We start from the raw sequence: 14856 nt of genomic DNA on the forward strand, positions 1-14856 counted from the left end.
ACAGTTATTCTTTTCTTTCATGTGGGAGCCGATAAGGTGGCTGCAGGATGACGACACCCACGGAAGGCCCCGGACGTGCTCGGACGTGGCCGCGTACTTTCAGAAAAACAAATCATATCGCATATTCTTATGTTTATATGTGAGGGGGGCCATGTCTCATCTGCCCGGGGTGTAAAATGAGCTAGAAGCGCCCCTGCCTGGCACATTAAGGAGCATTCCTGGCCGTTCAACGACGGGATCGTGAGTCAAGCACCCTCTGAAAAGAACCGGGCGTCACCGTCTTTTGACTCAAAGGTTAAGCCAGGGGTGGGCAAACTTTTGGGGCCAGGGGGGGGGCCATATTGACTTTAAAAAAATTGCCCGATGGTCAGCACAAGATACGATGCAAATAAAAAAGTGCATCCGTTAACAGTACATGTGAAAAATAAACAGAAAAATAAGGACTAAAGTATTAACATACTCATCACTCATCATTCAACTCAAAAGTATAAAGTACAAAGTCAAGTAAGTAAAGGAATGTATTAAGAAATATTAAAAAGTCAATTAAAAAAAGATAGAGGCGCTGTAAAACACCAAAAACAAATAAGAGTGGACAGAAAAGCTGCCACTGGATTCCGCAGGACGGCGCCATCTTGGGGAGGGAAAAAAAAGACATCATTTGGACAACGTCGACGGGCCGCATTAAAAAGCCTAACGGGCCGTATGTGGCTCCGCCCAGTGCTCGTACAGACATTACGCGAGGGACTTGCGACCAGAAAGACAGTGGCCATGATGTTCTCATTAGCACCCTCTCTGTACGCTCGTATATCAAAAATTGTCTCGTATTTCAAGATAAATATTTTCCCAAAATTTTACCCCTATCTCAAATCGCTTGTATGTCGGGGCACTCGTATGTCAAGACACTACCACCGTAACTGGCACCAAAACGGTCTATTTCAAGGATGTTTGCACCCGTGTAGCTTTTTGGTCAAATATGATGCTACGATGCTAATTGCAACATTTGGAATCGCACCAAAGATATTTTGACGCGGGCCAAAAAAAAAAGTCCACGATGGACTTTACTGGTTGTAATAACGCCCTCCGATAAATGCAAAATGTTGCGACCACTGTTTTCCTGTCCATTACAGTTACGAGACTTTACTACTAAGTGAATAAGTCTTCTTGCTTGGGTTTATGGGAAAGCTTATTTTTATATGGCTCCAATGCACCAATCAAAAAAAGCCTCTCACAACGCAATACATTAATCAATCGATGATTTTCACCTCAATACCCCGGCAACAGACATCCCATGCATTTTTCACGGCGACATCCCGCTCGCCGACGTCGGAAATCGGAAAAAAACGGCGCCAACGACGGACGCGGGGACGGCAAAGTGGCCATTTTTTTCTTTTAACGGCCAGCGGAATATGACGCAAGCCCCGCCCACCTGGTCACGTGTCGGCGCGAGTTTCCCGTTGCTGACGGCAGGCGAAATCCGGCTGCGGGCGGCCATTATCTGGCATTGTCATTAAAATTCCATTTCCGTATTTTCGGGCACACGTAATGGCTTGTGTTGTTATGTTGCTTAGCGGTAAAAAGGCTCTATAAAATTTAAAATGCTTTTCAAAATATGACTCACTGGCAAAAGAACATCCACGTTGGAGTCCCAATACAGTTCCCCAAAAAAATATTAGCCATTTAGCAGTTAGCCGTGAGCGGTTAGCGCGTTTGGATCGCAGTTCTAGGGCCGAGGGTTCGATTCTAGGTGGATTCTCGCTGTGTGGACTTTGCATTTTCTTCCCAAGGTTGTGTGGGATTTCTCCGGGTACTCCACTTTCTTCCCACATCCCAAAAAACATGCTAGCTCGGCTAAAAACGTTAGCGTGACTGCCTCAGCATTCTGAGCTCAGGGGTTCAATCCCTGTGTGGCGTTTGTGTGGGTTTTCTCCGGCTACGACGTGCTAAGCTAGCTAGTGAAGCACTGCAAATTGAATAGTTGGATATAAAAGAAGACTTGCCGTTACAGTGGTTCAAATAGGCTCACTTTTCTAATGTTAAAATAGCCAATTAGTCACAGAGGGTGCCATGAATCTAAGAAGGCCAAACGACCACGCGCATTATTTTTCTTTTTCATTTTTTTTTGGTGGCCTGTAAGTTTGAAGCCGGCTGAGTGGCGTGTGCGTATTTCACGCTCGCAAGCGATAAGGCAGACGCCAATGAGCTCAGGCTAGATTACATAGTAGCTGTCGCAAGATAATAGCCCGCAGATGAAATGGCCACCGGCCGGCCGGCCGGGCGGCCGGGCCTTTCACTCATCCCACGTGAATACTAGGCCCTTTTTTCCCCTCCCTTTTTTTTTTGCTCCCTTGGTAACCGGAGAGCCACTTCAGCCTTCTGGAACATTTTTCACGCAACGCTCTATAGTACCAAGGTTGTCACACTCGGGTTGCTTCGTGGGCTGCATTAACGTCAATTAGATTTTTAGACATAATATTTTGATTTTTTTTAAATTGATTAAAAGAACTGGATTAAAAGCCCTGAATATTCTGTTTTTTATAGATTTTTATTCTAAAACAATGTTTATTTTAGCTTTTTAAAATATATTCTTAGATTTTACAAAATTATTTTTGAACTAAAAACACAGAAAAAATGATTAAAAATGACAATGATTGATTTGAAAGGGTTAGGGTTAATGTTTATTTGAGCTTATTTAAAATATTTTGTTTCTCTAAAATACACACTCATGGCCGAGCCCGAGCCGACCCGAGATAAACTGGCGAAATCCCCAGAGCGCCCCCCTGGCTACTTGCGTAAGCGAACGAGGGGCTTCCTTCCCCGAGCGCCGCGACCGAGAGATGGAATGAAAATCCCGCCACGGCAGAACTTCCCACTGAAAACATTGCGCTTCCTGCCGGGCTAAATCCGGAGCGCCCGGCTCGGCCCGGCCCGGCCCAGACCGGCCCAGACCGGCCCAGATCGCCTGCCAAACAAACTTCCCAAGCACCTTCCATTGCAACTCCAGCTGAGATCGAGACCAGGGGTGACCAAACTTTCGCACAAAGTGCGTTTTTTCGTTCCAAACTCTAAAAAAAACGAAACATTTCCACACATCTGGTATCTGAGAAGTGCAATCAGTGGATTGCTGTGCTAAGACGTTTGGGCGCCGGACGTTTGGTCGCCGGACGTTTGGTCGCCGGACGTTTGGTCGCCGGACGTTTGGTCGCCGGACGTTTGGTCGCCGGACGTTTGGTCGCCGGACGTTTGGTCGCCGGACATTTGGTCGCCGGACGTTTGGTCGCCGGACATTTGGTCGCCGGACGTTTGGTCGCCAGACGTTTGGTCGCCGGACGTTTGGTCGCCGGACGTTTGGTCGCTGGACGTTTGGTCGCCGGACGTTTGGTCGCCAGACGTTTGGTCGTATCGTATCTTTTGGTTCATATCAATAAGGAAAGTTGTCAAACTTTGACATATGTTACTTTACTTTAAAATACAATAGCGATCTCATCACATTCCGCTAACCACTTTAGCCACTTTTTTTAGTTCATAGGCTTCATTTTTATTGTATATAAATCTGTTAATCAGGCGTGTGAGTGGTTAGATTAGATTAGAATTTTATTTCATCCGGTATTTGGGACGTTTCTTGGTTGCAGTGGCAACCACAGACACAGAAGACATTGTAGACCTAGCTAAAAAATGTCGGCCTCACAGTTCTGGGGTCAAAGGTTCCATCCCAGAGTGGATGTGGAGTTTTCATGTCGTCCCCAGGCCTGCGTGGATTGTGTACGGGTACTCCCACATCCATAAACTATACATGCTAGGCTAATTGACCAGTCTAAATTCGCCCTAGCGACAAGTAGCTCCGATGTAATGCCGAAATTTTTCCCCCAGAGCAGTTGGACAGCTTCTTGTAAATGGCGGAAGCTAATTGAAACGCACTGCCCCCCCCCCCCCCCGTTTGGCCGCCGCCCCTTAATTTATTCCCAAGACGGCGGGTCCCGAAGAAGCAAATTCATAAAAGTTACAGTTTGTCCTGCCAAAGCACGTCGTTTTAAAGCCAAAGACAACCGCATTTAAATGAAGGAGCTCCGCACATTTTGCGCCAGGTCATTTTGCAAAATGGAGGAAGGTCACATTGTTATTATTCACAGCCCCTTCCAGCACGGGCGCACAAATACATAATAGTCTTTTTTTCACGGATGAAATTAGTTGAAGAGAAGCAGGAAAGCCAACTCGGAGCGTTCCGGATTTTGCCTCGCGATGAAAAAGTCTGGGAATGAAAGCCGTAGCCAGATTTAGCGCAATTATTCGGAGATTACGGGTGTCCAGACTTTTATATTTTCACTCTAAGAGAATGAGCAATAAGAGAGATCTTGTTTATCAATTTTTATATCTTTTTTGTGCTTATTTCTTGTCAAATTTGCGGTAGGTCAACTATTTAAAAAATAATGACCGCTAATGGAAATCCTTTTTGTTGTTGTTGGGTTCAGAAGATCAAGTTGGAATGCCTCAAAATACATATTTCTCTTCTGCGTTCTGGTTAAAAGTCTTTAAATGGGGAGAAAATGATGACAGATTTCAAAAATATTGGAATAGTACGCAATTATGTAGTCAAATATTCAATACAGGTGAAACATAATGAGCTACGATTTGATGTTTTTTTCCCCGAGTTTGACAGGCAATCTTTTAAGAATTGTTTTAGGGTTATTATTGGTATTATTATAAATTTGCTGGAATGCTTTGCTTGATTTATATGAATCAAAATGTTTTTTGAACATAGTTGGTCTGCTCGCAACTATGTTTTGGATTTTATCACCAATATTGTTGTATGGCCAACGTTTACGGCCGTTAGCGCTCGAGTGTGCTTAACATTGAGCTAACGGGTGTGTCAGAAAAATGTCGCTATTTGATGTGGAGCGTGACGACGGTTCTCTTCCGAGTTCCAACGCGTTGGAGGCGTGGACGGATGTCAGCGGAAAAGCGTCGAGCGGAGCCAAGAGACCTCCACGTTGGGCCGCCACCAGCGTTTAGTTTCCCGGCAAATATTTGTTGACTCTCGCCCGGACGGCTCGCTGCTCGTCTTCCAACATGAACTCATTTTTCCAATGAGGCAAAGCATCTAAATCTTCGACGCCATTTCGACAAACGCTTGCCATGTGTCGGAGATTTTCGGGGATTTTCTACGGCCTTCTCGTCGTAAATAAGATGTGGCGGGTGCCTCACCAGCGAGCGCTACGTTTGTTATCCCCATAATCTGCCGCAAAGGAGCCCAAGCGCCCCCGCGAGCGTGGACGCTGGTGAGCGCGACGACAAACTGAAATGTTTCCAATTGTTTGTTTACGTGGCAGCACGCCTGTGGTGGGAATAATTGATGAAGCCATTACTAAAAGGGATTAAGGCAAACGCGGATGAAAAAGCAAAACGCGGGTAAACATTCTGGCTTTTGCCTCACAATTCTGGGAAGAAAGTCAAAAGACTTCTCCGAAGACTACAAATGGTGAAGGGAATCAATTCAGAATAATCCTGAGAATAAAGTCACAAATCTGCGAGTCAAATCTGAATTCAGAGATTAAAATAGGAACTCAGAGATTAAAATACAAATTCAGAGATTAAAATTCGAATTCTGACATCAAAATCCGAATTGTGAGATTAAAATCCAAATTCTGAGATTCAAATACAAAGTCTGAGATTAAAATCAGACATCAAAATCTGAATTCAGAGATTAAAATACAAACTCTGAGATTAAAATACGTTTCAGAGATTAAAATACAAATTCTGAGATTGCAATCCGAATTCTGAGATTAAAATAGGAGATTAATATCCGAATTCTGAAATTAAAATCAGATTTTTGCGATAACAATCCGAATCCAGAGATCACAATTAGACATTAAAATCCGAATTATGAAATTAAAATCTGGATTCAGAGATTACAATCCGAATTCAGAGAATAAAATCACAAGACTTGTGGGAATTCCAACATTTAAGATTGAATAAAGAAGACACAATCCTTCTTGTGAAAAACATGCCCGTCGTCCCCTCAGCGCTTCACATCAAAGTCTGCGTTTGCGAAAGCCGAGTGCGGCTCGAGGACAATCTGCCGGGAGCATCTCTGTGTCATGTGGCCGCCGTTCCCTTCTCATCCCTTCTCATATTTGGCCGTTGCCGTCACTGATAGCGTGCTTATCTCCCGGCTTCAGATTCTACACCACGCTCAATTAGTCCACTACCCACACAATCCTCGCCTCGCTTCGACTATTTCGGAAAGAACGGACGCTATCGCATTTTGACGCGCGCCGCCGGTTAGCAAAAAAATCTGTCCATATGCCGCAACCCGGTCAAATTCAGCGCCAACATCGGGCCTTAAATCATAAGAATCAGGTGAACCTGAATTGAGGGGTAGGGAACCTTCTTCGGATGTGTCAAAGTGGCGGCCCCCGGGCCAAATCTGGCACGCCGCATCATTTTGTGTGACCCGGGAAAGTCCGAGAGTGCCAACTTTCTGTTTTAGGATCAAATTAAAATGGTAGATATAGGTGTATATTAAATTTCCTGATTTTCCCCCTTTTAAATCTATAATTGTCATTTTTTTAATCCAATTTTTCTATTTTTAGTAAAAATCATTTTGTAAAATCTAAAAATATATTTAAAAAAAAGCTAAAATACACATCGTTTTAGATGTATAAAAATGGAATAATCTGGATTTTTAATCCAGTTCTTTTAATCCTTTTATTAAAAAAAAATCTAAATATTTTATCTAAAATGGCCCAAGTGAAATCGAGTTGACGTTTGACCTGTGAGCAAAAACATATTTTTTTGTTTTTGTTTTTTTCTAGGTTATTATACCCGAAATTAGCGCCTGGCTAATTAGCGGGCCTAGATTGAGCCGAAACCTTTTGTTAGCGACGTAGCATGGCAGCGGCTACGTTTTCTGGGTGAGAGAGTTGAGAGGGGGGCCCCCCAACTCGACGTGACGCAACCTAGAGGAGTCACGCTGGCTTTGGAAAGAAACGTATGAGTCAAAAAGAGGTTTTGCGCCGCTAAGCCGGAGGAAAGCGCCGTTGCCCTTTCCTTTGTAGCACTTCCACTTTCCTTATTCATGTTGAGTCACAAACTTGACGGCCATTTCCCACAAATAACTCATTGTGCTTTTCCTGGAAGCGACGAAGGACCCAGATAAAGACAACGTGCTCTAAGGCTGGGATAGGATCCGGCACCCCTGGCGCATGTTAAATTTAATGGCAAGCTATTTTTAATCGACAATAATTCTTGAATATATCGCAAAACGCATCAAAAATTGGTCAGATTTGATCTTTACACGAGCGTATTTAGTGGCTGCACTTCCACTCACGTTCACTAGTAAGCAGCAGTTAACCGCCGTGTCCTGGCATGTAGTAGTTGTGAACGGACAACAGAGGGCGATGTTTCTTAGCGGAAATTGAACTAAATTACATTGATTCACTATTATTTTTCTTGGTCCTCAAGATCATTTTAAGATGACCTTTTTTAAATTTAAAGACCACGTGTGATTCAAACATCAAATATAAAATACATTTCTGGTAAAAATGAATGACGTTTCAGAAATAAATTGATATTAATGTGATTTTATGTCCGATTTGAGGATTGTTACAGCTATTGTTTGTCCCCGATATGTCTTTGTATTGTTTGATATGATATTAAAGATAACTAAAAATGAACTTAAACCATTTTGACAGATATGAGGCCATACAAAAGCCATCTAAAAAATGTTAGCAGAATATTTCATTCAACCTCCGGATGAACCGAGCTAAAGACGCCATTATTTAGACGGCAGATTTTTAATGAGCCTAATGACCTGTTTTTTGGAAAGCGGGAAGAAAAGCGTTGGAATCCGTTGGGGAAAGACGCAAAACTCAAAAACGTGTGTGCCGGATTCCCGGATGGCCAATCGGAAGGCAACATTTATTTATTTTTTTCTTCTTCTAAACACATGAACTCATGGTACGCTTCAGGTAGAGCGAGCGAAGTGAGCCGTTCCTGCCGGATCGTCCGAATCCTGGAGCGTCACGCAGAGGAAAAAACAGCGGATAAACAAGACGCTTGTGGCAACGGGCGCGGAGGGAGGGGAAGTCAGGTCAAGTGAACAGGAAAGTGCTCGTCCGGCTTCCCCTTTCACACACACACGAAGAATAGCTCTTAAATATTTGGAATGGCAGACTTCACGGCACACTTTGCACTCTTTTAGTTTGACGCGGACTACCAGCTGGGGGGAGGGGGGGGGGGGGATCACCTCGGGTCGGGCTGGGACGGGAAATGGACCGCCATTGCAAAATTTGGAAATTTTTAGGCTTCCAAAATAGGAACAAGTCCACTTTAAATGATCCATTGCGAACCTCAATCAACTACCAGACTACCCAATCTTAAACTAGAATGACATTAATTTAGGCCTTTTATGACTTTTTTCCGCTCTTAATATGACTTCATTCAATCATCGTCCGTACCAAAATGGGTAAAAGTCCAATTAAAATCATTCAATGCATTTGGACTAACTTTACTTTAATTTGACTTTTAATTGATTTGATGTGGCTTTTTTAACGATCATCAGACTCTCTGTGGACTTTTTCTGGATGGAACTGACATAAACAAATTGTGAGCGCTACTCTACAAGTGACACGTTGATCTTGGACACTACAAACGTGCGCCGCAATTCTGCTTCAATTCGTATTTTAAAGCAGTTCACTGGAATTTTGCACAAACATAAAAACGCAACTATAAATAAATTCGAATTGTACATTCATGGTTATTCAACATTCCTCAAAGTAAGCGCCAATGGTTCTCGATATTTCTTCAAAAATATGTGGGTAGAATGAATCATTTTGACGGCTCATTTTGTTCGTTTATCAACATACAGCTTAGCTTTGTCTTCAGAAAAATAGAAGAAATTGCATTATACAATTTAGTGAGACGTTTCGGGTTGTATAGCAAATTTTGCATGTCATATCTGTCTGTTTTAATAAAGTTTGTCAACTTTTTAAAGTGAGGGAATAGATATGTCCAAAAGCTAACGTCTGCTGCAATCCTCGCATTTAGCACCACTGCCACGGAGCATTTTCAACACCCATCTTTATCTTAATCCTTTCCAGAGCATTGAAATGAAGTGCACACGACGGCGTACGACCAATCACAGCGGGGCTGGCATTCAAAAGAACAGGCCACGCTTTCCAGGAAGGTTAACTCGAAAAACCTTTGGCAAAAAAAACCCAATCATTGCCAGACTTTTGCACCCAATTACTGCCTTTTAAACTGAAACAAGTATTCAGTGGGACGGCTAATGACCGCGTTCGGACCGCCTGGTCATCGCCGAGAAGCCCGCCGAGGGACAGTCACCCACGGACGGACGTTTCGCAAACGTGGGGGTCGTAAACGTAGATAAAAAAATGGTAGTGGCCCCTTTAAAAACGTGACAAACGCATGCCGCACTTGGCGCTGAGTCATCTACGCCGTGAACGGGCACCTGTGCTCGTAAACGCAAACATCGGCGTAGAACTGATTGCCCGCCCCCGACGGTGATAAAATGGCGCAATTTGGCGAGGCCCGAGGTCACATTTCTCGCTAAAATTAAGCGCTAATAACGTTGGAGCGCTACAGAATTCAGGGGATATTTACAGAAGATGGACTAAAAGTTCTAAATTCCTTACTTTTTTTGTACAGTTTGTCCTTGTGAAGATGGTGGGGGTGCTGGGGCCTATCCCGACCCACTGTGGGCAGTGGGTGGGGCTTGCTAGCCGATTGCAGGGCACATTAAGACAAATAACACTCCTGGTTAGACACAATTTTGCATACAGTTAGCATAGCATGTGGGTTTTTTGGGATGTAGGAAGAAATCGGAGTACCCGGAGAAAACCCACACAGGCCCAGGGAGAACAGAGAGCAAGAATTGACTTTACTGACTGACTTTAGGTCATTTTTTTGAGAAAAATGTCTCTGAAAAGCGTCATTAGCCTTAGCTAGGGTCGTAGCTAACAGGTTAGCATATTAGCTAAATGTACAATTTATGAAAATGTTAAGCAAATGGCCAAAATATACAATGTTGTGGGACACAATTGAGTTTGAGATTGACACATTTACAATTTTGTAACATTTTTTAAAAAGTATATAGATATATAAGTAAATACGTATCATATATTGGGATATTCATTGTTTTGGAATTTTAAAAATTTTGTCAGTTAGGTCAAATATTCGATTTTTCCCCTTTAAATTACAATGAAAAAAATAATTTCAATTTTAATCTTTCCCTTTATTTTGAATGAATTACATTAAACAAAAGCAGGCGTCCGTGCGTCCAATTTGCAGAAAGACGTGAGCTGTTTACAAGCTCATGAATTTCTTAATGGAAAATATTCACCTCCAACAAAGTCAGTGGGCACCGAGCGATGGGGGTGGCCACCCGGTGTTGCCCCGTGAGACATCCACGCAAGCTGGCATTTTCCACATAAAAGCCGGCTCTCCACGCTGGAATTTGCAATGACTCCAACCCATTGAATTGCGACAATCTCAACAAGTAGAAATAAAAATCATTAAAACTCCTTTTACGTCAAACGCCGGGCTATTTTTGTCTCAGTTTCAGTTGAGATTTTATTGCTTTTTGGGTTATTTGTAGGGGACAGACATTTTCAAAAATACCTAAACTAACCTTGGTGATGTACGGATATCATACTTTTTCATTTACTTTTGTGAACACAGTTTTAAAAAAATAGCTTATTCCTATTAATTGTAGTTTTTATTTTGCTTAACGCAAAAAGAGCAATTGTAGTTTTAAATTATCATCATAAATATGAGTCTAAACTTGCATTCATTCATTAATTTTCTCCTCAGAATGTACAACGGGGGTGCTGAAGCCTATCCAAGCTGAATTGGTGACCAGCCAATGGCAGGACACGACAAGACAAATCATAATCACTCACAGTTAGGGGCAACTTAGCATAAAATTAGCCTAGCTAGCATGTTTTTGAGATGTGGGACAAAACCCCAGAGAAAACCCACATAAGCCAACATGCAAACTCCACTCGGGATCGAACCCAGGACCATAGAACTGCGAGGCCGACACGCTAATCCACCTGGCCGCTGGGCCACTGCATAGAAAAAAAAGAAAGACTATTTGAAATGGACACGTTAGCAATTGGTGGTTGACCTGAAATGATCCGGCAAAAAGTTGCGTCTCCGGGACAGCGAAAGAAAAGCCACGGAGAAAAACTCGTGTGAACGGACGGACGGATGTGGGCGCCCCTCCAACACGTATTCCTGAGATGCCTGCACTGCACTGCACTGCTCTGCTCTGCTCTGGAGATGCAACCAGATGGGTCTGAACTGGAACCAGATGGTCCCACCAAGGTAACGCCGGCTAGCCGCCGCCGCCACCGCCGCGTGCTAACGCAGAAATAAACGGACCGAGAAGAAGCTCGGCTGGAAAATTATATCAAACACACAGAAAATGCAGAATATTGTTGGATTACGTCAATAAGAAGAAAAAAAAAATAGGAAAGGTAACCCAACCTTGACCCGAATATTAACTGCTAATAAACGTAGCCATTGTTCTGTGTCATGGCGGATGCACGTCCAGGAATGCCAACGCTTTTTAACATTTTGGACATCTGCCCAACAACACTTGCTTTAAACATAACAAATAAAAAAATAAAAACTTATTGAACACCACTGACATAACGAAGCAAAACTACACTGTCCTATAATTAATTTAACAAGGTTGTCAGACTAGGATTTAACGTTTTATGTGGTCTGGAACATTTTAGATAGAATATTTAGATTTTTTTTTGTAAATGGATTAAATGAACTGGATTAAAAGCCCCGAATATTCCAGTTTTTATAGATCTAAAACAATGTTTATTTTAGTTTTTTTTTTATAGATTTTTTGATTTTACTAAATGATTTTTGAACTAAAAATACAATAAAAATGTATTAATTAAATGACAATTATTGATTTAAAAGGATGAAAAGCCCTGAATATTCCGTTTTTTATAGATCTAAAATAATGTTCATTTTAGGTTTTTTTATATATATTTTTAGATTTTACAAAATGATATACATGATTCAACAACAAATACAAATAAAATGTACACGTTTGTTGCCAGTTAGAATTGATTAAACTCCTTTTGTTACAAAACTGCCAGTCCTTCCCCATAAATGGCCGTTTTTTCCACAAAAAACAGCTTAATTTGTTTTTGTTAGGTAAATTTGCCCATTCCTGCCTAGCAACACGTCGCAATTTGGCGTCTGACAAATAAATTGATTGGTTGGAAAGCCTCATTACCCTGTTTTTCCTTTGCATTTTTATTTTACGAAGCTATCAAAGCGGACTATTTTGTGTACCGAGATAAAATCCAAAGTACATTTTATTTAAAAGCTCAGGTTGAAAGACGACAGCGCGCTTATTCCAGATTGCAGGTGCACTCTCGTAAAAACTGGATTTTCCAACAGCCGGCATCGTTTGGGCGGCTTCAATTAGTGGCGCCGCCTTCAAAAAAAAAAAACGGGCTAAAAACAACAATGTGGACATTGTAAATAAATAATTGGCTAGCTTTATGACACCAATCAGTGAGAAAATACTATTTGACTTGGGCGCCTGGCGCAATATATCACGCCAATTAAAGCGCCCGTGATGGCTTTTTAGTGCTACCGACTGTCCCATTCGTTGGGAATAGGGCAGAGTCGTTGGGAATAAGAGCCAGATGTGGCTCATGAGCCATATGCACCTATCAATAGAGCCACATATACCCATCCAAAAAAGCCACATGTGGCTGCTGAGCCAAAAATGACAATACAAGTATTCAAATGCATTGCATTAAATTCAATCCAGCCATCGAAAAAGCCATATGTGGCTCCCCAGCCATACACAGCCATTGATGGAACAAAATGTTCCTCCCGAGCCAATAATGACAATAAACGCATTCAATTCAATTCAATGCAGCCATCGAAAGAGCCACATCTGGCTCCCGAGCCATATGCACCTGTCAAAAGAGCCTCATGCACCCATTGGAAGAGTCACATGTGGCCCCTGAGCCAATAATGAAAATAAAAGCATTCAGTTACATTCAATTCAATTCAATGCGCCCATCGAAATAGCTAAATGTGGCTCCTGAGCCATATGCACTTATCAAAAGAGCCACATGTACCATCCAAAAAAAGCCATATGTTGCTCCCGAGCCATACACACCCATTGATGGAGCAAAATGTGGCTCCCGAGCCAATAATGACAATAAAAGTATTCAATTGAACTTAATTCAATTCAAAACAGCCATCAAAAGAGCCATATACGGCTCCCCATCCCTAGTTTCTCTCACCCTGGACTAGAAAATGTCCTGCCATTCAAAAATGGACGGAAAGACGATGAGTTCATCGCTCACAATCCGGGTCACAATCAAATGTGGCGTGACACGCCCGGCGCCGCCGCCGCCGCCGTATGTAAAAGTTGACCTCCAGCCAGTAAAGATCACTATGCAAAAATGGAAAGCACACAATATCTCGGGTGACCTTTTTCGCGTACAACTTGCTTCCATGACTTGACTGACGGTGGGCGGCCAAAACACGCTTCGCTCCAAAACACGTTTCCACGCGTTCATCGCACGCCGCCGCCACGTACACATTCCGGACAAAAAAAAAGACACGGGGGAACATTTTTCATGTACTATGGTGTTCCGAAAAGCAGACATTTTTGGGAAGCTCAGCCCGGCCGGCCGGCTGGGAAAAGAACCCAGACAAGGTCGTACTCATTTAAAAATGGTGGTGAAATGTTATTAACTCCAAAATTTATATACTGTCCCGTTCTTTCCCAACTTAATTTTTGCATCCAAAAAATGTCAAGGCACGCCACCTGCTGCAAATGTTCAAATTCAGCTATTTTTGCAATATAAAAGGTTTTTTTCGTCCAAGTTTTAGCAACGGGAATCGAACCGAGGTCACATTATCTTATATTTCACAGCGGCTTTATAACAAAATGTGTTACGGAATGTTCTAAAAAGTGGAATAGCGTCATGCTAACATACAACAATGCTAATAACCTTAGCGCAGTGTCGTTATGAAATGGATTTTTTGTACACAAATACGGTTATCTACAAGGAGTCTAAAGGAGGGGTATGAAAGGGGTGACCCGTGGGCCAGAAATGGCCCCAAATCAGCAAAGATAGACAAACAAACAAGAGGCATCCATCAAAAACTATTGAAAATAATTCAAAATTGACCAAAAACCAGTAAATACCCCAAAATGACCAGTAAATACCCCCAAAATGGCAGTAAATACCCCCAAATTACCAGTAAATACCCCAAAATAACCAGTAAATACCCAAAAATGACAGTAAATACCCAAACATGACCAGTAAATACCCCAAAATGACCAGTAAATACCCCAAAATGGCAGTAAATACCCAAATATGACCAGTAAATACCCAAAAATGACAAGAAAATACCCCAAAAATGACAGTAAATACCCCAAAAGACCAGTAAATACCAAAAAATGACCAGTAAATGGCGCAAAGCGCACTCATATTGACAATAATGGATGTCCAATCCACTTAAACGGGCCGGCGAATCAACATTCGGCAAGTAAGCTAACTTTTTAGGCCGATATTAAAGTGTTCCGCCATGCAAATTGAGTTGGACATCCCTATTCTAAACAGAGTCAGATTCCAACTCCCCACGTCAAAGTCATCTCAAATGAAAAATAACATGTTAAAAAGCCAACACTACTCCCAGGCCTGTCCTGTAGACTTGATATTTTCCCCGTAATATGAAAAGCCACTTACCCCAGCTTCATCTTTGGGGTGGACCTTCTCCCATGCAAATTCCTGGCTATCCTTTCCCCGCTTGATCTCGATAGGAGCGCACCCGCGGAAC

The sequence above is a fragment of the Stigmatopora nigra genome, chromosome 4 (assembly GCF_051989575.1).
Source record: "Stigmatopora nigra isolate UIUO_SnigA chromosome 4, RoL_Snig_1.1, whole genome shotgun sequence".
NCBI classification, from domain to species: domain Eukaryota; kingdom Metazoa; phylum Chordata; class Actinopteri; order Syngnathiformes; family Syngnathidae; genus Stigmatopora; species Stigmatopora nigra.